At 40.6% G+C, this 24,081-nt stretch overlaps 1 long non-coding RNA gene and 5 other non-coding genes across 7 annotated transcripts; all 6 read right to left on the bottom strand.

Annotated features, from left to right (window-relative positions):
• Positions 1-16,895: 16,895 nt before the first annotated feature.
• Positions 16,896-16,988, bottom strand: LOC145056240 (small nucleolar RNA snoR27). Its single transcript, XR_013685770.1, has one exon. It is a non-coding gene; the product is annotated as a small nucleolar RNA snoR27 (small nucleolar RNA).
• Positions 16,989-16,996: 8 nt separating this feature from the next.
• On the bottom strand, positions 16,997-19,702 carry LOC145052608 (uncharacterized). Of its 2 annotated transcripts, XR_013684083.1 has the most exons (3): positions 19,413-19,674; positions 18,427-19,107; positions 16,997-18,327 (listed from the first exon to the last, which is right to left on the bottom strand). It is a non-coding gene; the product is annotated as an uncharacterized LOC145052608 (long non-coding RNA). The 2 variants fall into 2 exon arrangements; XR_013684082.1 differs by having other exon boundaries at positions 16,997-19,107; positions 19,413-19,702.
• On the bottom strand, positions 17,357-17,446 carry LOC145056236 (small nucleolar RNA snoR26). The gene has a single exon (XR_013685766.1). It is a non-coding gene; the product is annotated as a small nucleolar RNA snoR26 (small nucleolar RNA).
• On the bottom strand, positions 17,637-17,729 carry LOC145056239 (small nucleolar RNA snoR27). Its single transcript, XR_013685769.1, has one exon. It is a non-coding gene; the product is annotated as a small nucleolar RNA snoR27 (small nucleolar RNA).
• Positions 17,954-18,046, bottom strand: LOC145056238 (small nucleolar RNA snoR27). The gene has a single exon (XR_013685768.1). It is a non-coding gene; the product is annotated as a small nucleolar RNA snoR27 (small nucleolar RNA).
• On the bottom strand, positions 18,410-18,499 carry LOC145056237 (small nucleolar RNA snoR26). The gene has a single exon (XR_013685767.1). It is a non-coding gene; the product is annotated as a small nucleolar RNA snoR26 (small nucleolar RNA).
• Positions 19,703-24,081: the final 4,379 nt, after the last annotated feature.

The following is a 24,081-nucleotide window of genomic DNA, read 5'->3' as shown; positions in this document are numbered from 1 at the left end:
CCTCAGGGCATTCAGGAGTAACATGGCGACCAGTTAGTCTGGATCACGCACACTGTCCTTTAAGGACTTCAGGGGAAGTGGTACACCAGATTTCCATGGGGCGAAGGACCCCATTGCTGCCAGACGATGGATTGCAGACATTGAGTCTGCACAGTTGACTAGCTTCTGCCCCGAGGTTCGAAGGTGCGATATGCAGCAGGATGCTTGAGGGACCGGGCCAGGGATTGGTGGGAGTCGGTTGGTGACTCTGGGAGCCTCGGCTATTGAGGCTTTGACATGGACGGATTTTGTGACCCAATTCAAAGCTGAGTTCGCGCCTGCGGTGGAACTCCAGCAGTTGGCCCGGGAGTTCCTGGATATGAGATAGACGATGGAGACAGTGGCGGAGATCACCGCCAAGTTCCGGGAGAGGGCGTTACTGGTGCCCCAGTATGCGGGAGACGAGGATATGAGGAAGACCCGCTACCATGACATGCTGCGAGCCGACATTCGGGAGCATGTCAGTTTTTCAGCTTGCCCTACCCTAGATTCCATGATTGCCAGGACAAGGGAGAGAGAGATTGACCTGGAGCACATCCGGAAGAGGAAGGTCGAGGAGGGACAAGTGACTGGGGCTTTGGGGAAGAAGCCCAAGGGATCAGACGTTTGGCCAAAAGGACAGCAGGGCTGAGGCCGCTGCAGGAAATGCGGCAAGTCACATGAGGGAGCGTGCAGGTTGGGATCGTCGGGATGCTATAAGTACGGCAAGTTGGGGCATTTCAGCAAGGATTGTACCGCCCCTACACCCACTATTCAGACATCTGAGTTGTTGTGTTTCCATTGCAACTAGAGAGGCCATAAGAAGGTCAATTGCCCCCAGTTGACAGCAGCAACGCCAGTGAAGGCGCCAGCTCTAGCGACCTTGCGGATTACGGATGGCCGACAGGGCAAGTTAGAGGCTCCAGTGGTGAGGAGTCAGGCCTTCCAGTTGACTACCGAGGAGGCACGCGCGCACCCAATGTGGTGGTGGGTATGATTCTTTCTCCCTAATTTATTCATATGATGCTTATGATATTGATATATGCTCTGTATTATATATGTTTAGGATCGTTCCATGTGAACGGTATCCCTAGTTCAGGTGTTGTTTCATTCGGGCGCTACCCGATCGTTTGTTTCTCTTGCGCTTAGCAAGAAGGTTCTTGAGTCCGCGGGCATGTTAGATTGCCCTCTAGAGGTCAAGATTGCAGACGACCGGTCTGTGCGAGCATCAGAGGTCTTCCAGGATTGTGTTTTGAGGTTGTTCGAGGAGCGTTATCTAGTGGATATGGTCCCCATATCGTTGAGGGGGAACAAGGTTATTATTGGTATGGATTGGCTAAGCCCCAATGAGGCAGTGATTGACTGCGCGCAGCAGTTGGTCCGGATTTGCTGGTGATTCAGGGCGAGAGGCCAGCGCTAGGAGCTACCTTCAACAGGGTTGCGCAGGATACGTCGCCTATGTTATGGAAATCCGGGAGGCGGGAGGGGCGACGGTGGGTGATGTGCCAGTAGTGCGAGAGTTTGCGAATGTATTCCCCTAGGAGTTTCCTGGGATACCTCCTGAGATGCAGGAGTTGTCTACACAGCTACAGGAGCTGTTAGACAAGGGATTCATTAGGCTGAGCAGTTCGCCCTGAGGAGCCCCGATTCTGCTTGTGAAGAAGAAGGACGGGTCGCATCGGATGTGTATAGATTATCAGGAGCTGAATAAGGTAATGGTGAAGAACCGTTACCCACTCCCGGGGATCGATGACCTCTTTGACCAGCTATAGGGAGCATTTTAGTTCTCCAATATTGATTTGCGTTCATGTTATCATCAGATGAGGGTCGGAGAGGAGGATGTACAGAAAACTGCCTTTCAGACGCATTATGGTCACTATGAGTTCGTGATGATGCCTTTCGGGCTCATCGATGCTCCTGCCGCATTCATAGATCTCATGAACCGCGTGTGTAAACCGATGTTGGATCGGTTCGTGATAGTTTTCATTGATAACATCTTGGTTTATTCCAAGACGCAAGAGCAGCATGAGGAACACATGCGGGAGGTTTTGGATACTTTGAGGAGGGAGAACTTCTATGTTAACTTCTCCAAGTGCGAGTTCTAGTTGTGCGAGGTGCAGTTTCTTAGGCATCTTGTCAACTAGAACGGGATATCGGTTGACCCGACCAAAGTGGAGGCCGTGATGAGATGGGAAGTTCTGAGGTCTCCATCTGAGATTCGGAGTTTCCTAGGATTAGCCGGCTATTATCAGAGATTCATCCAAGATTTCTCCAAGATAGTCGTACCCCTGACCAGGCTGACGAGGAAAGTCGTGGTCTTTCGCTGGGGGCCTGAGCAGCAGGCTGCATTTGAGACGTTGAGACAGAGATTGTGCGAGGCGCGAATCTTAGCCCTGCCAGAGGGCATGGAGGATTTTTTTCGTATACTGCGATGCATCCATATCGGGTTTGGGCACAGTTTTGATGTAGAGAGGACATGTTATTACTTACGCTTCGAGGCAGCTGAAGCCTCACGAGGCGAATTATCCGACGCATGATTTGGAGCTAGGGGCTGTTGTTTTTGCCCTCAAGATTTTGCGTCATTACCTCTATAAGGTTCGTTATACCATCTACACGGACCACAAGAGTCTGAGATATCTCATGGATCAGCCGAATCTGAATATGAGGCAGTGTCGGTGGCTTGATGTGATGAAGGATTATGATTGCGGGATCCTCTACCATCTGGGGAAGGCCAATGTTGTGGCTGACGCGCTTAGCCGCAAGGCAACGCCGATCAAGGGTATCTGTATGAGGATGACCGTGGTGACTCCGCTGTTGGAGCGGATCTGAGAGGCCCAACAGGAGGCCATGAAGGAGGAACACCGGAAGAATGAGTGTGTTGTGGGTCAGGTTTCCTCCTTCGACTATGATAGCCGAGGGTTGTTGACCCTTCACCGTAGGGTGTGGGTCCCCTATCATGGAGGCATGCGTCAGATATTTATGGAGGAGGCGCACAAATCCAGGTTTTCTATCCATCCTGGGGCGACGAAGATGTAATTATTATTAGTATTTTAAGGTCAAATGTTATAAATTTGATTTTTGGGGGTTAAAAGTGTAATTCTGGGGTTTATAATTGTAAAGACTTTTGAGGGTCGAGGGTTGTTTGTTATCTTTTAGAATTAGATTGGAAGAAATCTTGGAAGCAAGGGACTATATGGTAAATTTGGGACTTTAATTGAAAGCCTTTTGGGATGGAGGGACCAGAAGTGTAATTTTGCAAAAGATTTAAGTGGTTGGGATTTATAACCCGCCACCTTTTTCATTCAAACCCTAGTTGCCTTCTATCAGCCGTCTCTCTCTCTCTCTCTCTCTCTCTCTCTCTCTCTCTCTCTCTCTCTTCGTCTTCAACCTCCGGCTGCCATCTCCTTGTTAAAGCTCGACCCACCGGTGTCTCTGTTGCCGGCAAGGACGTGAATGATATAGAGGCTATCGGGAGGGACCACCGAGACCATGGAGGGTGCTGCCAAACCCTAGTCGCTACCATCGGTTGAAGACTGTCGAGCCCTCACCGCCTTGCTGCGGTCGATGCTGCCATTTCCAACAAGAAGAAAGGTTGAGGATCGGAGTCGGACGACGGGAATCGCTTTCATTCAACCTAAGTCGCCGAGCAACCATTGATTTTCAGCTAACCGTCACCTCCCCCGCTATATTCACTTGTTCTCCTTCTTATGTTTGTCATCATCGCGTCTCAGCCTCGTTGGCGTCGCCATGACTGTCGCCGTTATGCTACTCATGGCGTTGTTGCTGTCGTGATGCGCCACCGGTGGCGGTTGTGCTCAAAATCTCGAGGAAGGGCCTGCTGTGTATCTTGATTAACTGGGAACCAACAAAAAACCACCACCACCACCACGAGGTGGTGGCTGCCGACATGAAATCGCTACTACCGCTGCCATATGTCACCAAAAGGGTGGTTGGTTTCCCATTCCGAGCAAGAGTCGTGTTTGATGGGTTGTATAGTCGGAGAATCGAGGAAGACCGCCACTGCCACCACTGTGAGGTGGTAGCTAACGTCGTGTACCACCGTGGGTGGGTGTACTTTCGTGTGTATGTGTTTGTAATTAGATTAGGGTGTGCGTGTGTTGATCGAATGGGCATTGTAATTGTAACAAATTGGAATAATGAAAAGGAAAAAATCAAAACCACCATCGTGAGGTGGTGGCTGCCGCCACCGGCCACCGTGTCGGGTGGCAGTGTGCCTTGTTGGATCGTGACTAGTTTGGGACGTTTGGACAATGGACTAAAACCCTAATGGGCCCAATAAAGCCTAATGGGCCTAAAAAACCCAAATGGGCTTAACGATATCCTAGTGGGCCTAATAGGCCCAATAAAGCCCTTGTTGATCTAAAATCCCAACAAATTGATAAATGGGCTATTATTTAGGTTGGAAAAAAAAAACCATAATGCCAATAAAACCCTAATTTGGGGAATTAATCGGGACACACGAGAATTATTTAATAACCGGATATTAAATAATAATCATTAGCAAAAAATTAATCTAAGTAATATTGAACTTAATGGATTAAGCCCTTAATGGATTAAGTCCTTAATGGGTTAAGTGAGAAGACTTAACCCTAATCATCATTTTATGTGAAAACCCTAATTTCACTTGGGTGTACTATTGGGCCTTTCAATTGGACCTTAATGATTGGGTTATTAATGGGCCATCCAAGATCAAGCAAATGGACTAGAATAATTAATGGGCTTTAGGGTAAGACCTATATGAGGGGTTGGGCCCAATTTGGAAAATTGGGCCATAGATGGGCCATAGTTGGGCCTAGATGATTATGAGACATTGGGCCATGAAATGCCAATTGTTTGGGCTGGGATTAATGGTTAGGCCTTAGGGTAAGACCTTTTAAAGGTTGGGCCCAATTTGGAAAATTGGGTCATATGTTGGGCCTTGATTCCTAGTTTAACTTTGGGCCTATGGATTGGGCCTTGGGCTTGAATAAAGCCAAGCAAGGGGGTAATGTAGTGATTACCCAAAGTATGTACTTATGGTTATGTATTGGAACCCAATTATTAATTGGTTGTTATTTTAATGTTAACAGTTCGAGAATCTGTCATCCAGCAGCTGGGGTTGAGTCAGCGGGACTTCAGCAGTGTGAGGTGAGTTACCTTCCCGTAAGGGTGGGTCTAAGGCCACAATGCCGGCCCACCAATAGGAGGTGTTTATGAGATGATTGTCTTTGTGATAATTGTCTGGTTTTCTCTTATTTGATGTGTTATTTGCTAGGATGCTATGATTATGTGATGATATATTAGTTAGATACTGGTTGAAAGATACTGAAGGGGTAGACAGTTTTCGTATATGCCTAGCAATATGATTATGATTACTTAATGATATATTTGTTGGTTACCGGTTGAAAGATACCGATGGTGGTTATCGGTTGAAAGATATTGATGGCAGTTACCGGTTGAAAGATACCGATGACAGTTACCGGTTGAAAGATACTGAAGGGGTATACAGAACCCATGCATGCTTATCTGTCTGTTTATGATATGTTAGCATGTGATCAGTATGTTTATGATATGTTAGTATGTGATCAGTATGTTTATGATATGTTAGTATGTGATCAGTATGTTTATGATGTTAGTATGTGATCAATATGCTTATGATATGTTATTATGTGATAGTGGTAGGGGTGAACTAGTCCCCGGTGTAACACCCCAAAATACGAGCCAAAATTTTCATTTTTGAAAACATATATTTAGCAAAACATTTGAATAAAACGTTTACTGGTCATAACATCTTATAAAGATATCGCATGTCTAAAAAGAACATTTCAATAACATAAAAATGTCAGAGTACAAATCCCCAGGAAGGTCTCATGATGCGGAATATGAAACATGTGTGTGATGGGCTGCTACCGCGCCAGCTCCTTCCCCTTCGAAGAAGAGGTAGCTGAAACCAAAAATGAAAACTGTAAGCACGAAGCTTAGTGAGTTCCCCCATCGTACCGCATATCATACAATCACATATCATACATATTGTCGGGCATTTCTGGGGTGCCCGACCTACCCGGTACGACTATTCTGGGGTGTCGGCCTACCCGTGTCAAGGCGTTCTGGGGTGCTGACTACCCTTCGGTCCTGACGACCGAACCTCGGGGACTAGTCCCCTCCTACTACCTCTATCGCATATAACGTAAAAAGCCAGCATGCAAACATATCATCATATACTGTCAGACGTATCTGGGGTGTCTGACTACACTTCGGTCCTAACTACCGAACTCTATTACTATCACATGTAACATATCATGCTAGCATATAACATATCAGGTGGTAGCAAACCTAAATGATATCACAAAGAAAATCATCTACCATACATTTCCTACTGGTGGGCCGGCATTGTGCCCTTAGACCCACCGCTACTGGAAGGTAACTCACCTCGAAGTAGCTGCTGATCTGTGTGGGAAAGGTCTGTCTGTTGCGGCTGCTGCTGCTTCGGAAATCCTCCGACTATAATTCCCACCAAACACTTAATCAATTACTGCTAACCGCCCTCAAGGTAAATTGTCCATTTACCCTTAACAAGTCATGAGTCAAGTCACAGTCAACTGCCAGTTGACCAGACTCGCCGAGTTGGCTAGCCAACTCGCCGAGTCCCTTTCCTTTAGTCTGACCATAAGTCCATCTCTACTCGTCGAGTTAAGCGTAGACTCAACGAGTCTTCCTTCTATACCCAAGGCCAATAGTCTTTCATCCTACTCGCCGTGTTGTATGAGCAACTCGCCGAGTTCATCTTCATCCGAAGAACACTCTAAGCTGTGACTCGCCGAGTTGTATGAACAACTCGCCGAGTTGTTCTTGAGACAAGGAGATTGCCGTGAACTCGCCGAGTCGTTGCAATGACTCGCCGAGTGACTTCATGAGTGAGTCTGACTTCCAACCCACTGAGTCATACCCTATGACTCACCACTCCAACTCGCAACACAAAAGGGGAACAACCCGGGGACTCGCAACCCGACTCGCCGAGGACTCAGTAAACCTCTTGCTAAGCGCAAGGGAAACAAATGATCGGGTGGCACCCGAGTCGAACAACACCTGAACCGAAATACCGTTCACATGGAACGATTCTAATGCATATACACAGAGCACAAATCAATAACATAACATCATAAAATAAAATAGAGAGAAAGAATCATACCCGTCATCACATCGGGTGCGGCGCGTGCCTCTTCTGCTGTCAGCTGAAACGCCCGGCTCCTCACCACTGGAGCATCTGCCTTGCCCTGCCGGCCGTCCGTAATCCGCAGGGTAGCTTGAGTTGGCGCCTTAACCGGCGCTGATGATGTCAACTGGGGGCAATTGGCCTTCTTGTGGCCCCTCTGGTTGCAGTGAAAACACAGCAACTCTGATGTCTGAATCACATGTGCAGGGGCGGTACAATCCCTGCTGAAATGCCCCGTCTTGCCGCACTTAAAGCAGCCCGACGATCCTAATCTACATGCCCCCTCATGAGGCATGTCGCATTTCCTGCAGCGGCTCGGTCCTGACTGGCCTTTCGGCCTACCATCTGATCCCTTGGGCTTCTTCCCCGAAGCCCCTCCTCTCAGTCCCTCCTCAGTCTTCCTCTTCCGGACGTGCTCCAGATCTATCTCTCTCTCCCTCGCCCTGGCAATCATAGAGTCCAAGGTAGGGCAAGCTTAAAAACTGATATGCTCTCGAATATCAGCTCGGAGCATGTCATGGTAGCGGGTCCGCCTCATGTCCTCATCACCCGCATACTGGGGCACTAATAATGCCCTTTCCCGGAACTTGGCGGTGATCTCCGCCATAGTCTCCGTCGTCTGTCTCATATCTAGGAACTCCCTGGCCAGCTGCTGAAGCTCGACAGCCGGCGCAAACTCTGCCCTGAACCTGGTTACGAAGTCCGACCAGGTCATAGCCTCGACAGCCGAGGCTCCCAACGAGTCACCGACGGACTCCCACCAATCTCTAGCTCGATCTCTCAAACATCCTGCTGCAAATCTCACCTTCGACCCCTCAGGGCAGAAGCTAATCGTCTGTGCAGACTCAATGTCTGCAATCCATCGTCTGGCAGCTATGGGGTCCTTCGCCCCATGAAAATCCGGCGCACCACTGCCCCGAAAGTCCTTGAAGGACAGTGTGCGGGATCCTGACTGGCCAGATGCCATGTCACTCCTGAATGCCCGGAGGCGATCCTCCATCATCTCCAATATCCCTTCCTTGATCGACCCGAAGATAATGGGGGTCGACTCAAGGATGCCTCTGGTGATCTCTGACGCGATGAACTCGCGTAGCCCCTCATCTACTGGCTCGGAACCTGATCCTGAACCCGATCCCTCTCCTATACTGCCAACTGCTGGCCTCGAACGTAGTACCACCATTCTGAAATACAAAAGAAATAACAACTGTTAGTGATAATGATACCTCTGGAGGGATCACACCTACTACAAATTCCCTGGTCTTATCTTGGCATTCCTCGATTCGGGTACGGATCCTCTGCTTTCAGTAGTACGGGCACATACTATCTTCTACATCTATCCGTACCTTCTCCAAGGACTGTCGTGACTCCACCAAGTCCTTTTCACTACCGCTGATCTCTGCTACTCTTATCCTAGGCTTACCTTAGGAAACCTCTGACTCCACCCAAACCAGTCCTCAGCTGCTGAAGGCCTCTTGGTGATGCCAATTAGCCACCACCTTAATACAATCACATGTGATGAGGCTCGGATAATCCTTCGAGTGAGGGACTCATCCCTACCACGGTTAGGACTCAAACAAGAGCTACGCAATAGGGTCAAATCCAACACTCTGAGATTATTCAACCCTGGTCACATGTGACTTTAACGTATTCACCTAACAGCTAACTCCCATCACTTCAAAGCCCACATAGCACAAAGCAACAGCATTTGGACATAAAGGAAACAATTTCAAGCAGCTCTATCCTCGTGGAGAAAAACTGGACAAGCATACAATGATAAACTCGTACTATCAGGAATAACCTAAACAGGCTACCCTACTGCTGTCTACTCAATTCTAGCATGCAACTTTTCATATACTGAAGCACAGAAAGCAAGCACATAAGGCATCACTCCTAGATCCTTAGTCCTATTCTAGCATGCTGTTCTACAGAAACTGATAAACATATATAAACTTGTATGGGTACATTGGGGATTACTTACTTGAGCTCGGCCGGTCGCGCACATCACACACTTCGTTCCTTCTTAAAACACTTTACTTAACCTTTTGGAAAACATTTTCTTTTTCAAAATCTTTTAATCCCTCGATTTGAGTTCAGACACCCCTGAAGGTGTGTCCAAATCCCTCAAACCAGGGCTCTGATACCAACTTGTAACACCCCAAAATACGAGCCAAAAATTTCATTTTTGAAAACATATATTTAGCAAAACATTCGAATAAAACGTTTACTGGTCATAACATCTTATAAAGATATTGCATGTCTAAAAAGAACATTTCAATAACATAAAAATGTCAGAGTACAAATCCCCAGGAATGTCTCATGATGCGGAATACGAAACATGTGTGTGACGGACTGCTACCGCGCCAGCTCCTTCCCCTTCGAAGAAGAGGTACCTGAAACCAAAAATGAAAACTGTAACCACGAAGCTTAGTGAGTTCCCCTATCGTACCGCATATCATACAATCACATATCATACATATTGCCGGGCATTTCTGGGGTGCCCGACCTACCCGGTACGACCATTATGGGGTGCCGACTACCCATGTCACGCCGTTCTGGGGTGCTGACTACCATGTCACGCCGTTCTGGGGTGCTGACTACCCTTCGGTCCTGACGACCGAACCTCGGGGACTAGTCCCCTCCTACTACCTCTATCGCATATAACGTAAAAAGCCAGCATGCAAACATATCATCATATACTGTCAGACGTATCTGGGGTGTCTGACTACACTTCGGTCCTAACTACCGAACTCTATTACTATCACATGTAACATATCATGCTAGCATATAACATATCAGATAGTAGCAAACCTAGATGATATCACAAAGACAATCATCTACCATACATTTCCTACTGGTGGGCCGGCATTGTGGCCTTAGACCCACCGCTACTAGAAGGTAACTCACCTCGAAGTAGTTGTTGATCTGTGTGGGAAAGGTCTGTCTGCTGCGGCTGCTGCTTCGGAAATCCTCCGACTATAATTCCCACCAAACACTTAATCAATTACTGCTAACCGCCCTCAGGGTAAATTGTCCATTTACCCTTAACAAGTCACGAGTCAAGTCACAGTCAACTGCCAGTTGACCAGACTCGCCGAGTTGGCTAGCCAACTCGTCGAGTCTCTTTCCTTTAGTCTGACCATAAGTCTGTCTCTACTCGTCGAGTTAAGCGTAGACTCGACGATTCTTCCTTCTATACCCAAGGCCAATAGTCCTTCATCCTACTCGCCGAGTTGTATGAGCAACTCGCAGAGTTCATCTTCATCCGAAGAACACTCTAAGATGTGACTCGCCGAGTTGTATGAACAACTCGCCGAGTTGTTCTTGAGACAAGGAGATTGTCGTGAACCCGCTGAGTCGTTGCAATGACTCGCCGAGTGACTTCATGAGTGAGTCTGACTTCCAACCCACTGAGTCATACCCTATGACTCACCACTCCAACTCGCAACACAAAAGGGGAACAACCCGGGGACTCGCGACCTGACTCGCCGAGTCTGCCTCATGCAAAAACTATACACGTGATTTTGCTTGAATCTAGTCCATGTCATTCGTAGATCTGGGTTCCTAGGGCCTGGTTTACACGTAAAATTTCCAACTTTACGTGTAGATAATCACCAATGAAGGTTTTAGGGCTCAAAGTGCACCAAAAGGGGTAGATCTAGGACTTTCATGCAATATGACTCCATAAAGGCAGTAGATCCAAGCTCCAGGGACTAAATCATGCCTAGATCTAAAGGCTAACAACTTATTACAACCCACCAAGCACAAACAAGCTTGAAGAATGGCTCAAAAAGGACTTTCATGAAGCTATTAGGGACTACAAGCTTGAAAACAGAGGGGAAACGAGCTATACCTCAAGGAAAACGTTGAGATGTCACAAAAATGCTTGGCCTCCTTCTCTTCTTCTTGATCTACTCCTCTTTCTCCTTAAAAACTTCAAGAACACACCCAAAACACTTCAGTCTCACAAGGAAAAGGGCAAAGACGATGTTGGGAGCTCTGAGGGTGAATGGGGGCGAGGTTGGGGTGGAAATGAGCGTTTAAATTGGGTGCAAACCCTTGAAATTTAGGGTTTCAACAGACAGCAGTGACTCGCTCAAGTCCAGAATATGGACTCGCCGAGTCGCCAACTTAAACGTGCCCCCGGACCGCGTCCCTACTCGGCGAGTCAGACCTACAACTCGCCGAGTCCAAGGCTAAAATGACATTTACTAGGATAAATTTTACGTACCAGGAACCAAGTGCTACACCCGGTTACCGGTTGAAAGATACCGATGGCAGATACCGGTTGAAAGATACAGATTGCAGTTACCGGTTGAAAGATACCGATGACAAATACCGGTTGAAAGATACTGAGGGTATTATGTGGTATGTGGTATGATGGGGGAACTCACTAAGCTTCGTGCTTACGATTTACAGTATTGGTTTCAGGTGCTTTGTTTTTAAAGGAAATGAGTCGGCTCGATCGCAGCACATCACACTATGTTTTCCGCAAACAGGATCCTTGGGATTACACTCTGATATGGTTTTATGATACTATGTTTTGATTATTGACACTTTGGTTTTGACATGAGATATTATTATGAAAGTTTTTATATTGATCGGTTTTATACAATAACTTAATCAAAACGAAATTTTTGGCCTTGAATTTTGGGATGTTACACAGTGGTACAACGCCAAAGAAGACTAAACCTGAATATGCAAGTAGTCATGAAGAAAAAGGTGCTAAAACTTTTGGATGTCGGGATTATTTATTCGATATCGGATAGCCAATGGGTGAGTCCGATGCACGTAGTACCCAAAAAATGAGGAATGACGACAGTCACCAACGAGGAGAACGAGCTCATTCCAACAAGAACGGTAACCGGTTGGCATGTGTGCTTCGATTATCGTAGGCAAAACGATGCTACATGCAAATATCATTTTCCATAACCTTTATTTATTTTTCTTTGCTCTAAATTCCTGGAAATTTTTAGTCTAAGTGAGTTGTTGTTTTGGCAAAAAGATTGCTGAAATTTAGAGAAAGATTTGAGAAACGGCGAGAGAGGCGAGAGTTGAGCATTTCGAGTGCTATTTTTAGCAAACAAGTGAAGCGTCATGTTCAAGAAATGTTTATCTTTGTTGGTGCTAAGGAATTTTGAAGAAATATGTTGTATACAGCACTTATTTGTGCCATTTTTCTCTCAACACAACATGGTATCCACCACCACAATGTGTCGTCGCAGACAGAACAACAAAAAATTATTCCAGCAAGCCGAACATGGTGTGTTCCTTTTTACCACGAGGTGGTTCCTTCTCAAGTCCTATTTTCGAGTCTAATCATATACATTCTGAAGTAAAAATGTCCAAGTCATTGAGTCACGTTTTGTAGCGGTCAACCACTTCTGTTTCCACACTTTTGAGCAAGCTATCCTACACACATGCAACGCAATTGAAGATGCATCTTCTATCCCAGGAGAGTCTGTTCCTTTGTCTCCCTTTTTAATTTTATGTTTTGCATAGCATGCAATGAGGACATTGCATGAATTAAGTGTGGGGTAGGGGTTATATTGCATTAGAGAAAAAAAAAAAAAAAACATTTGATTTTTCAAAATTTGCATTGCTAGTTTTCAAATTTTACATTCATATACACTTGAAATAATAATTTAATTTAGGAAAACCTAGTTAATTAAAAAAATTACTAGTATTGGATTGGATGATCCGATGAGAGCCCAAATGTTTACCCGAGCAACACATGTTATAGAGTATTTGTGGCTTTTCATTTCCTAGTGAAAAGTCATGAAGTATGAAAAGTAATCTGGTAGCTTATATGATGTAACAAGTCTTGCAACCTATACCTGAAATCCATCCAGGAGAGCTTATGTAGTCAATGCACTTAGACTAATGCCTCTAACCAATAAAGGTTAAAGTCAAGCTCCTAGATTAAGCATGTACGACTTCGGGTGAGAGATTAAAAAAAGACAGAAATTACCAAAAAGTTGAAGAATTTTAGAGCTGACAAAGTATGAAATCTAAAGATCAAAAAGTCTGAAGAAATTATAGAAGTGAAGATACCAGAATCAAACAACAAGTTGGTGAATTTAAAGAATTGAAAGGCAAATATCAAAGAAGAGATGAATTCCAAAGAGCTCCATTGTGGTATCAAGTTCTAATTCTTTCTAGAGTTTATGTATGCTTGGTAGTTTAACCAAAAACACATTGAGGTTAAGAAAGATTTATGGGGATGGATTTGGAAGATTGCAAAAATGAATGTTGTATAAACTAAGGGTGAAGGTTCATATGGACTGTGAGTACTTAGGAATGGGAAGTTTTTAGGAATCATAGACACAAATGCATGCATTGCGGTCTTGGGATAATGAATGAGTTTGAAATGGATTGTTTTAGGCGATATTGGTCAGATAATAAAAATCAATTTGCTTGGGGGCAAACAAAGAATAAGTATGGGGTATTTTGATATGTACACATCTATACATATAATTATACATCATATCTTAATATTTTTAATTATTTTATGCTTATTATAGAACAAAATGTGCTTACTTTGTTATGTATTTTGTTGTAAGAATAAAAGATATACTTGGAGCAGAAATGAAGCTGGAAGCTAAGGAATTTGAATGAAGACTATTAAATGAAGAATAATGCACTAAACACGTCCTAGTGACTTTCCCACAACGTGGTGTTTTGACCTTTCCCGATTGACTTCGAAGACTTGTTTAATACATGATAACAATGAAGACCACGATGTGGTGGCATTGTTTAAATCGTTTCTTTTGTTTCTTGCTTTAGTTTGATAATTGATTTAGTTAATTGTTAGTTTAGCTTATTTAATTAAGTTTCTAGTCTTCCAAATTAGAGAAAAAACCTTTTTTCTAAATTTCTTAGTAATTTAGTTAGTAGTAGGTAAGAATTAGCTAATAATATCGTATCTTTAATTCTTTACCTATTCTTTATAATGGGGTTATCCGGTTTCTTTTTTTGATATAAAATTTATATATAATCACATTATAAAAAATCCAACATTATTAAATAAAATTCCAACCTTATTAAATAAAAATAAGGATGTGTGTTACATAGACTATTAATCTTCATCTCTAGTTTATTTTAATTATTTCAATAATATTCTTATGCTATTATATACATTTTTATTTATTTTTAATACTTTTGGTCCTTTTATTGGGATTTTATGTTTTATTTTTATATTTTTATCGGTTGCCACAATTTTTTAGTACAACATAGAATCATTATCTTGTAATAATTTAATTAGAGTTTAATTAAATGATGTTTAAATGAAAGTTGTTTATAATTATAAATTGTAATATAAATGACAAAAATATAATTAATATAAAGCATTTAAAACTTAAAAAGATACTTATCTAATGTGATTATGGCAACCATAAAAAAAATAAGTAGAAAGGTTTTAAAATATATTTTAATTAAAAAGGTTTAAGATATTTTATTCTAACGTGAAAAAAAAATCTTATGAAAATGTCTAATCATCCCCTTAGGGTACATGAATAGTAGACCTAATCATATATTGTTTAGCCTAAAAAGCTATTTTCTAAACAAATTACTTTATAAACATTAATATTCTTTTAAATAAAAAAATTATCCTATTTTCTATTGTAATTTTGTGAGAACTTTGTATTCATTTCTTTGACAAATTACATATTTATAAATGGGGAAATTCTATTTGTACTCTCAATTGCTTTGTGTACCCTCCATGTGAGTGTAATAATGCTTGTGTACCCCTCATGATGTTACGATTTATATGAGTAAGAGGAATATATATAGTAGCACCCTATAAATGAACCAACGATAAAAAAGAATAAAGCATTGTTACAGCCTTTTATTATATTAATAATAGTTTAGTATTTCAAGTTTCAATAATATCACATATATTAAAGAAAGATAAAAAGTTGTAGAAATCGCATTCACAATTCAATAAAACAGTTCAAACTCTCATTTATAGTATTCACAACTTATTTGATTTGTTGAATCTTTTCATCAAACACCTTTTACGCACCATACTAAATCACATTTTAATAGAGCATTTCAAGACTATCATTCTCAATTTAATATAAGATTTAGGGCTTTCATTCATAACAGGTTCAAAACATACCTCATTTTCATTGGTGGCCGACCTCAAATCCAAATCTGGCGACGGTAAAGCATGCAGTGGTTGGTTTCATATCCTCGGCAGCATCAGTAGTTGTTTTTACTGGTGGTTCGTGGTGGTGATTTCTGGACCGATATCTGATTTGTGTTGGTGGTTTTCAATTCCAAATTTGATGTAGATCAGGTGATATCTGATGTAGATCTATTGAGATCTGAACAGATCTAGTGATAGATCAGAAAAGGTGGTGGCGATTTTTATGTCGGTGAATGAGATGACGTTAATAGAAGTCGTCGAATGTGTAGGTAATGGTGATGTTGTCAACAGAGGAACCACCACCAGTCAAGAGGAACCACCACCAGTCACCAGGTGAAAGACGAGTTTTGAAATTCTCTTCAAATCTAGATCTAACCACAAAACAAATTCTTTGGCTTTAGATCTTAGAGTTTGTTTTGATGAAGTCGGCTACCAAAAAACAATCAACAAAACATGAACCATAGATCTCAAAAAGAAAGCGGAGACAAAGCAGATCTGGAAGGAGATGGTTGTAGTCCTCATTGTAACTTCATAGTCTACGATCGAATATTGTAGATCTAGAGTCGAATATTGTAGATATGAGCTAGAAATCACAAATCTAAAATCGACTAGAGCTTGTACATCTTTGACAGGGAAGAGGCAACGACGATTCCAGATCTGAAATTCGTCGCTGACGGTGATTGTTGTGGTGCGGTGGTTGTGTTCATCAAAGGTGGTTAAAAGGAGATGAGAAAGTTTTTTTTCTTAGGTAATTATGAAAGCTTGTTATCTGATTAATGATTAAAGGTTATGAAATGAGTTTCACAAAGATCATTGTGACCTTATTGTTTTTTTTCTATTTATAAAAAGCTTAAATAAATCAAAATATTAGAAAAATAAAAAAAATATCTTAAACATAAATTAAAAATAAATTATTTTTACGGTTTTTAATCTTTTATGGTTCACATTTAATCTTTTATATATATATATATATATATATATATATATATATATATATATATATATATTAAAATTTGACAAAGTTAGGAATAATAAATTTTTGATGATCTTCATTTTGACACACCACTTACCAAAGTTTTATATGTTTAGTCCCTTAGTTAACTTTTGATGACCCATTTTGCTACACCACTTCTTATGACTTCTAGCTTTTGTTTTCACGACGTTTTCACGATTAACAAAAAGAAAAACAAAAAAACGTCGCGAGGCTAAGCCCGAGGTATTTTAATAATTAACATTAAGATGGTAGATCCTCAACTATGGATATATTTCTCTATAACACAATAATACCAGTCAAATTCCAATTTCTGCGTAACTTAGTTCTCTATTGCATATCCAAACAAACATATAACATACAGTTTATTTTTGTTTGATCTCGTTTGTTAATGATAGTCATTTAATTAAACCAGGATATAGAAGAATCGTGAATACAACTCATAAAAAAACACAAAATGGATCTTAGGAAAATCAACTAATCATTGCGTAGACGGAAACAAAATACTTGATAAATATTATATTAATGAAGGATCTCAAGAAGTTTAAAGTATCATCACATCCGATTAAGGAATTTACAGATAGATAACGCAGTTTTTTCATAATCATCATCGATCCAAACACTTGAATAACTAATAAACGTAACATTTAAAAAATTTGTAAAAAAATGGATGACAAGTAAAGAAAACAAGACAGATTGAAATCAACATCAAATAGCATACGATAGACTTAAGAACTGATCCCGGTGGTTTTTTTATGATAGAATTAAAACGCAAGTTGTATACTTGTAATGGCAGCAAGATCACCAATATACCAGGACTATCTACCCTAATGGAAAAACAACCGCATTTACAGGCCGTAATGGGCCAGAATGGGCCGCATGTCTTCTTCTAAATTCTAAACTCTAAAGTCATCCAAAAACAGATCGGTTTTAATAAACAAGTAAAGAAATTGATATATATTTGGCGACGTAAATGTAGAAGAAGAAAAAGCATCTCAGAATTACTTTCCCCGTTGTTTTCTTCATTATGAATCAAAGTGCAAGGATGACAAAGTCTGATTATCATCATCGATGCTAATTCCAATTAATTCCAATCCCACATAAACATCTAAAAACTAAACCATTCAGATACAAAAGCAATTTAATCAAACCAGGATATACAAGAATCGTGAATACAACTCGTATGAAAACAGAAAAAAGGATCCAGAGGAAAATCAACTAATCACTATGTAGAGGGAAATAAAATACGAGATAGATATTATATAAATGAAGGATCTCAGGAAGTTTAAACTATCATCAGATCCAATTAAGGAATTTACAGATAGATAACGCAGTTTCTTCATAAGCATCATCGATCCAACATAACATCTAAAAAAATTGTAACAAAATGAAAGACAAGTAAAGAAAACAAGACAGATTGAGATCAACATCAAGTAGCATACGAGAATCATGAAAGCAATTTAATCAAACCAGGATATACAAGAATCATGAATACAATTCGTATGAAAACACAAAACAGATCTGAGGAAAATCAACTAATCATTTCGTAGAGGGAAATAAAATACGTGATAGATATTATATAAATGAAGGATCTCAAGAAGTTTAAACTATCATCAAATCCGATTAAGGAATTTACAGATAGATAACGCAGTTTTTTCATAATCATCATCGATCCAACACTTGAATAATTAATCAACATTACATTTAAAAATTTTGTAACAAAATGAAAGACAAGTAAAGAAAACAAGACAGATTGAGATCAACATCAAGTAGCATACGATCGACTTAAGAACGCCTGATTATTTTTTTATGATAAATTTAAAACGCAAGCTGTATACTTATAACGGCAGCAACATCACCATCATATGGAGACTATGAACCCTAATGGAAAAACAACGCATTTACAGGCCGTAATGGGCCAGAATGGGCCACACGTCTCCTTCTTCTAAATTCTAAACTCTAAAGTCATCCAAAAACATATCGGTTTTAATAAACAAGTAAAGAAATTGATATATATTTGGCAAAATAAATGTAGAAGAAAAAGCATCTCAGAAATACCTTCCCCGTTGTTTTCTTCATTATGAATCAAAGTGCAAGGATGACGAAGTCTGATTATCATCATCGATGCTAATTCCAATCCCACATAAACATCTAAAAACTAAATCGTTCAGATATAAAAGCAATTTTATACTGGTGTAATAGGAAGAAATGTGAAGCATATGCTACAATAAACAAATTAAGAAAAGTATGATGTTAGTCTGGCATTAAACCTAAAACAAAAAGACCTCAAAATCCAAAATAAACGACTGAAGGAATTGAATTCTGTCCCGTGTTTTGTTGGCAGGAAATGGGAAGGAATTCAATTCCATTCATTATAATACTTGCCGATTAAAAGGTGCCTAAAGCTGCATACCAACTACTAAAAAACAAACAGAAAGAAATCAAGATAGTACAGAATTTTATCTGAGATATGGTCACAAGAAACCACAAAACATAAATTCATCTACTATAATATCACAAATACAGTTTCCACTTAGTAAAAAAACATAAGAAAATCAATTAAAAACAATGTACCTGAGAACGATCATTGAGCATCTGTTATAATGCTTGTCAGCCCTCAACGCCTGAACTGCACTTGGATTTAGCAAAAATGTGACAATTGGAGCCGCTGCCACCTCCAGAGACTTCAATCTTGCCACTACCTCTACTCTCCAGTAAGAACTCACAGCCTCGGAATAACTACATATATACATATAGATCTATAAATACGCATTATAAATTTTCACAGGATATTTTCTAAACACACATTAAACTTTATGAGTAGTGCTGAAAACCTCATAAAATTGGTGCAGATTTAAAGCAATATCTGTATCCATTTTATCGTTCGAAGCTACTACATTTAGCATCTGAATATCAAACTGTAACACTTCTCTTTATCTCGAACGAGGGTTTTAGAAACACGGGTATTCAGTATTCACACATGGATAATTGAAAAAACGGAAAAAATAGTAACAAAAATCATATGTAAATAGAGAGTTTACTACCTTGAGGAACATCTTCGGTATGGTAAAGGGACTTGGTGGATATCCATGGCGTAATCAACTGTTGTTCAAAAGCTCGATCTCAGATTTAAGGATTTGATCTTTTGGGTAAAGCTCGCGTTCTTGAGTGAATTCCAACAGCGGAAACACCAGATGCCTGTCGAGCTTCGGAGCAATTCGAGGTGTCAGATCGTATTTCGCCGTCGCCATGATTTGATTTGATGTTTTTTTAGGTTTCCCTTCGATTAAATATATATATGGAGGTAGATGGTGGCTACGATGCTGTTGTTAGGGTTTTGTGGCTCTCCTCGCCTTTCTTTTCGTTATTCGCTCTTTCTTCTGTCGTATGCGACTTTCGGCCCTCGATCTTTAATCAATGTTACAACTCATTCCTATCTTTTGATTTTGTTATTTTCTTTATAGAGTTTTAACTTTTTTTATAATGAAAGTTCTAAAATTCTATTAAAGTTCTAATAATATTAGTTAAGTTTTTAATTATAATTTTGTCACCATTTAGCAATTAGGTAAAACTATATCATGTTCACCAGGTAACCATCCTACGTGGATGCCATGTGGAAGTTTCTTTTAAAAATCCTATAAAATTAATTTTATCTTTAAGGGACCAAGATCAAGAAAATCAACATCTTTAAGGGATCATTTTTTAAAATAAAGATTGAAGGGGAAGCATCCATTTGGAGGCTTGGTGACACAAGAGAGTTTCAAAACATTTTCACCAGTCATATACAGAGCAAACCATAAGACATCATTGTTGATAACATGGTAGCACATGATCTTTATGATTGAACAGCTCGTGTTGTGGGTCCCTCCGATGATACCTAAGGTACCCGAGAACAAGATCCACATTCATTGAAGGACCAACCACAGTAAGAACATTGTAATCATTACACATAGGGAAATATAATACATTAATACTACTCAAATTCCAATTTCTACGTAACTTAATTTGTTTATTTTGGATTTTGATGTCTTTTTGTTTAGGGTTTAATGTCGGACTAACGTCAACTTCTCATTAAAAACAGATTCAACTTACAAGATAAACCTCACTACACGGATCCTATACTACACTCTTCGCTCAATATTGTTCTATCATAACAAATATCAACAACATGAAACCCTAACTAAGAGTTCTAGGAGATAAAAAAAACAAAAAAAACAAAAAAAAAATAGCATCATATAGATAATCTCGAGAGTATATTGTAAGGTAAAAATGAAAACCTAATTCTTTCCATTTATATATAGCATACAAGAATACAATATGTCTCACTATACATGTATGAATACAATTGTATCATTTAAGAGGATATAGTTGTCATACTATAAGTTCCAAAACCTTTAGTGCATCCAGTTAAAGCTCCACACGTAGAAGCATCCAAGTTCTCACATACAATCATTTTAAAGTTGCATCTCTACTTTGATAACAATACCTAACAGCCCCTCAACCTTTAGTGCCAAGTTCCAAAAATTCCCCAACAAACCTGCACTAACTAGATTAAGTCAGTAGTGTCCATACTTGTTAGGTGATTAAGATTGTAAGGAAATAGACATTATTTCGAACAAGTATGCCCAAGGGTAGGGGTGAGCAAACCCAAACCAAGTAACCGAGAAACTGACTAAAACCGACGAAACCAAAACCGAGAAAACCGAAACCGGAGCAAAACCGACGGTTAGGGTTTGAAATTTTAAAAAATCGAAAAATCGGGTTCGGTTTCGATTTTTACCTAGAAACCGACCCATCCAACCCGAGAAACCGACCCATACTTAAAACCGACAAACCGCCCCAAGAAATCGACCCATACTTGATTGTTTTTTTTTGTTGTAATAGACTATTTTGGGCTTTGGTTGTAACTTGCAATAGACTCTTTGTTGTAAAACTCATGTTTTTTGAAGTATTTAACTTAAAATTGGTGTTTTTTGAAGTATTTAACATGTTGCTTCATTTATAAAAAATGGGTTAAAACCCAAAGCCGATGGGTTTAAACCCAGGACCCGTGAATGTATGGGTTGAACCCAAGAAACCGAAAAACCACCCAAACCGACCTCAGAATCCGAGAAACCAAACCGACCAGAAACCGATCCTTTTGGGTTCTGAAAATAAGAAACCGACCACTTATAATTTGGGTTGGGGTTGGGTCCAAAACCGACCCAAACTAACCCATGCACAGCCCTACCCAAGGGTATGACACATTTGTTTTATGTTACCCTTGACATTTTGGAATTGTAAAATCTCTATTGTCAACTATGGCTGCCATCATCATATCCTATCTTAATTTTCTAATGTAAAAATGAATATTGTCCGTAACTCCAGAAATATTAATTAAAATTTTCATATTAGATAAGAAGCAATCTTGTGGATTGGAAAGAGAGTCGTATTTATGAAGAAGATCACCCTTTTGTTTTAGGCCGCCTTTGATATTTTGGAACCGAAGAATCTCCTTAGTCAATTCTATCTTAATTTTATAATTTAAAAGAGTATATTGCCTATAGTCAACTCTAAAAATAATAAGATTATTACTATTACTATCAATAATAAACTAAAGATTAGAAGAGTTAGAATTCCATGCTCCTTTCAAATTTCATGGAACCATATTATTGCTCATGCATCTTCCTGTTTATTAGTTTTTCATTTTTCATATGATTAATTGACACTGCAGGAGCTTTATGTACTTATTTCTTCGTATGTTCTTCATATTTAATTGTGTTTCCTTGCTGGCCTATTGCAGTTTCTCATATTCAACATGTTCTAAGCGAGTAGATTCATTGCTCGGTATCCAAACAACTAGGATTATGTCCAAGGGTATGCATGATTGTTAATTATGTAATTAAAATATCATAAAATGAGAATGCAGTTGTGAAGGGGATGACATATCTGTTTTATGCTACCTTTGACATTTTGGAAGTCTAAAATCTCCATATTCAACTATGTATATAGTCTCTCATGATCATATCTTAATTTTATAATGTAAAAAAGAATATTGCCCATAACTTTATAAATAATAGCATAGTGTTTGCAAGCTATATTAATACAAGAAGTTCATACTAATTTGTTTTGGTTTCTTGAAACCAAATTCATCACTCATGAATCTTCCTCTTTATTTGCTTTTCATTCTTATATGCAGCAATATCTACCTTGTTTCTTGTATCCCAAGAAGAAACTATGCCCAAACAAGGTGCTCAGAGCGTGATCGGATTGCACTCTTGCAATTCAAAAAAGGGCTTGTGGACAATTACGCCCTTCTCAAGTCATGAGGAAATACCAACACTTCACGAGATTGTTGTAAATGGAGAGGAGTAGGATGCAACAATGACACAGGCCAAGTCATTAGGCTTGATCTTCCTGTATTTTGGTTAGAAGAAGTTGATCAATTACTTGGTCTCAGTGGTGAAATCGGTTCTTCATTGCTCTCATTAAATTCTTTGACATATTTAGATTTGAGTGGAAACAATTTCACTCGTATCCCAAACTTCCTTGGTTCCCTCAATAGCCTACAACACCTCATACTTTCTAACATCGAGTTAACTTCACCCGGAATTCCCTATCAATTAGGAAATCTCTCCAACTTACAAACTCTTGATCTTTCAGCCACATCAGTCGTCTTAAAGACCACAAATTGGCTTTCCCACAACTGCTTGCTACAAATGTGGCAAGGAGGGGCATATAGCCAAGGATTTCCCCAAGGGATTTATGGTTTTCTTTCATTGCAACCAGACAGGCCATCGGAAGGCCGAGTGTCCACAATTGCTACAGGGGTCAGCGCAAGGGTCTGTGCGAGTTATTGAGGGATGGCCAGTGAAGGCCAAGGCACCGAAAGCTCACGGAAGAGCTTTCCAGTTGACGGCGGAGGAGGTCCGTGCAATGCTCGATGTCGTGGCTGGTATGTATTCTTTCATTTATTTATGCTGAATTGTGATGCGATGCTTATTTTATGATATGTGTAGGTACATTTCTTATGAATTTTGTACATGCTTTGGTGTTATTTGACTTGGGTGCGAGTCGGTCATTTGTGTCTTTAGCGTTTAGTTAGCACATCACTATCGGGTGCGAGTCGGTCATTTGTGTCTTTAGCGTGTACTCGAGATCTTCGGTGTTGAGTTCCCGATAGATCTGGTCCCGATTGCGATGGGGGACGTGTGTGTCATAGTAGGCATGGATTGGTTGAGCCGATTTGGGGCTGTTATAGACTATGAGCGACAGTTGGTGACGATACGAGACCCTAGTGGGGGAGTACTTACGGTGTACGGCGAGGGTACCCGATGTGGCTCAACATTATGTTCGGCTGCCAGAGCGAGACAGAGTTTACAGCAGGGCTGCAGTGGGTTCGTAGCCTATGTGATGGATACACGAGTGGCCGCTGGGAGACCAAGTTCGATTGATGAAGTTTCGATAGTATGCGAGTTCCTGGATGTTTTTTCCGAGGAGTTGCCGGGTGTGCCTCCCGAGAGGCAGGTAGAGTTCCGCATCGATTTGGTTCTGGGGGCAGCGCCTATCGCCAAGGCGCCTTATCGCCTTGCGCCGCCAGAGATGCAGAAGTTTTCCTCGCAGCTTCAGGAGCTTTTAGGGAAGGGGTTTATTAGACCGAGTAACTCACCGTGGGGAGCGTCGATCCTTTTTGTTAAGAAAAAGGATGGTTCACACCGGATGTGCATTGATTAC

This window comes from Lactuca serriola, chromosome 5 (assembly GCF_051521515.1).
Source record: "Lactuca serriola cultivar US96UC23 chromosome 5, Lser_US96UC23_V15, whole genome shotgun sequence".
Taxonomy (NCBI): domain Eukaryota; kingdom Viridiplantae; phylum Streptophyta; class Magnoliopsida; order Asterales; family Asteraceae; genus Lactuca; species Lactuca serriola.
The sequence above is the reverse complement of the archived record's forward strand: the minus strand, read 5'-3'. Positions and strand labels throughout refer to the sequence as shown.